At 43.6% G+C, this 2,601-nt stretch overlaps 1 long non-coding RNA gene across 1 annotated transcript; it reads right to left on the bottom strand.

Annotated features, from left to right (window-relative positions):
- Nucleotides 1-1,293: 1,293 nt before the first annotated feature.
- LOC148315762 (uncharacterized) lies at nucleotides 1,294-2,397 on the bottom strand. Its single transcript, XR_015840610.1, has 2 exons — nucleotides 1,869-2,397; nucleotides 1,294-1,779 (listed from the first exon to the last, which is right to left on the bottom strand). It is a non-coding gene; the product is annotated as an uncharacterized LOC148315762 (long non-coding RNA).
- Nucleotides 2,398-2,601: the final 204 nt, after the last annotated feature.

Below are 2,601 nucleotides of genomic sequence, written 5' to 3'. Positions count from 1 at the left end.
AACAATATTATTCAACCAAGAGATCATGAGTCGTCGCCCACTTACTTTCTGAAGTCAGCTGGGATGTCACGGCTGTGACCCTCGTGAGGATAAAGTGGTTCAGATGGAAAAGTAGGACTAAGGGCTTTTTCTCAGGTTTCCATGCGCAAATCCATGTATATTAGGTTAATTGGAGACTCTAAATTCTCTACTCATCAAATGACATTCGTGACCCTGATGGATAGATAAAATAGATTATTAATCTGCCATGGGAAGTCCAAGGTGTCTGGTAGAAAGAAATGCATTCATACACTCATTACACAGTCAACCAAGCAAAGACACAAAGCCTAGGGCAGGGGCGGGCAAACTTTTTGATTGGAGGACCACAATGGGTTCTAAAATATGACAGAGGGGCCGGACCAGGAGCAGATGGATGGAGTGTTTTGGAAACCTCACCTCATCTGAGAAAAAAAATACATTTAATTTTATATGAAAGTGAATAAAAGCATTCCAACAATAATATTTGTCTTTGAAAACCACAGTGTTTAGAAAATAAAACATTAACAAGGTTTATTCATTAAATTTTTTTCAAGTTCGGCGGCCCGGATTAAAACTTTTAACGGGCCGCATGTGGCCCCGGGCCGTAGTTTGCCCTCGCCTGGCCTAGGGCATAAACACATACATGTAATATCCAATCCGCTTATTCTCACAAGGATAGCGTGCTGGAGCCTACCCAGCTGTCAACGGGCAGTAGGCGGGGCACACCCTGAAGTGGTTGCCAGCCAATCGCAGGGCACGCAAAGACGAACAACCATCTGCGCTCAAACTCACTCACAAATGCAACCTCCACACAGGAAAGCTGGGTCCCGGGATCGAACCCTGCACCTTGGGACTGCGAGCCGGATGTCCTAACCAGTCTTAACTCATTAAATACCAGCCATTTTCACTGGAGCAACCCACTCAATCCCAGAGTTTTCCTGGGTTTTGACTAATATTGCAAGGCCCACAGAATATTGTATTCTAATGCTATATAGACATGGAGCACACCCGAAGAAAGATGAGACTCTCTTCTTTCAACAGAAAAAAAATGTTTGTTCCTATCTTTTTCCATTCTTGAACAATCGGCATTTGAAAATAGCTAAATTTCATGAAAACTCCAATCCCTGGGGAAAAAACTGAGAAAATGAGCTTTTTGTAAACTGATGCATTTTGACCATAATTTGAACTTTGACACTATTATTTATGGCTTTTATGACACCTCTAACATCTAAATAATGCATGCCTTCTATAAAATAAAAAAAAGCACAAAAAATATGTTTTTGATAAAATAAATTTATTTGCACATAACACTAAACGACTGAACTGTTGAACTATGTACAAAAATGAAATACATCAGTGTCATACATACTTTTTTTTTGTGTGATATAAAATAAAACAGTTGCCTTGATGCAAGGGCACACAACATAGTTCACACCACATTCTTGTTTCACTCCGTTTGCCTTTGCGCAAACAGACCCGACACTTTCATTGTGGTCTGGCTTTGCTGGTCCGTGGAAAATAGGCGAGCTTGTGTTTGTCCACTGGGGTTTGTGTGAAAATAATTGTCTGGGAAGTGATTGCTGGCATCCGCGATGTGCTGCAGAAGCTCATCCGTGAGAAACAGCTGCAGGAAATCAGCTGGCTCCTCAGACTCCAAATGGGCAGCGGCATTCAGTGGTCCAGGGGTTGCTGTAAAGTCGATTTTCCTCGGTTGCCATCCAGTGTGACGCCATCCGGAACCACTGCTTCCTGATGCACAACCTGTAAATTACAGAAATATAAACAATTGGAAATATATATTTATTGCTGCATTTTATTGCTGGCGTGTGAAGTTTCATATTATAATTTACCTTTCTTTACACCAACAAGACGAGGAGGAACTTTCTTGCCGCGGGATGCACAATCTGTGAATTTTAGAAAGTATGCATGATTACCACACCATTCAGTATTGTTGTTTCCTCGTCGGGGAGGAGATACGCTCGCGTCTAACTGCACATTTATGCGACATTTTCTGCCCGCAAGATGCATGATATGTACAATAAAAGCACGAGGGGTAAAACCACATGTTCAATGGTAACTTGCGAGCGCTTACCTCCTCGTTCGGGGGGATCTGGTGAGGACTCTCAGCTGCTTTGGCTATTGTCCGAAGGCAGGCGATGCAGGCCGCAAGGCACGCGCACCCTCTTTAGACGCCTGTTTGTTGAGACGACGACGAAGCGTCATCCTCTCAACCAAAGCGTCTCCATCGCCTTGATGCTTTTAGGAAGCTTTTTTTTTTACAAAAAAGCATTCCTCGATCGTCATTTGCTTGGAGGATTTCATTGCTAACGCTACTAATGCGACTGCTGCTAGTGCTGCCGATGCTGCTGCTACCCACGCTGCTCTCCACACTTATAAGTCTACCCCAGGATCCCGCCCCCCATTTGTACCTCTGGCGCAGATTCAAGGCGGATCTTTTGCACCTCTGCCCCCTGCTGGGTGATTTTTACATGATTCACAATGCGGACAAGGCTGATTCTCAGTCAGAGGTTGCATCAGACCCTTATGTACACTATGACGTAAAAAAGACAGGAAACGAATATA

This window comes from Idiotropiscis lumnitzeri, unplaced genomic scaffold, assembly GCF_059441095.1.
Source record: "Idiotropiscis lumnitzeri isolate Australia: NSW breed Sydney's pygmy pipehorse unplaced genomic scaffold, RoL_Ilum_1.0 HiC_scaffold_42, whole genome shotgun sequence".
NCBI lineage: Eukaryota > Metazoa > Chordata > Actinopteri > Syngnathiformes > Syngnathidae > Idiotropiscis > Idiotropiscis lumnitzeri.
Note: the sequence above shows the minus strand (reverse complement) of the source record. Positions and strands in the feature narration are given on the sequence as shown.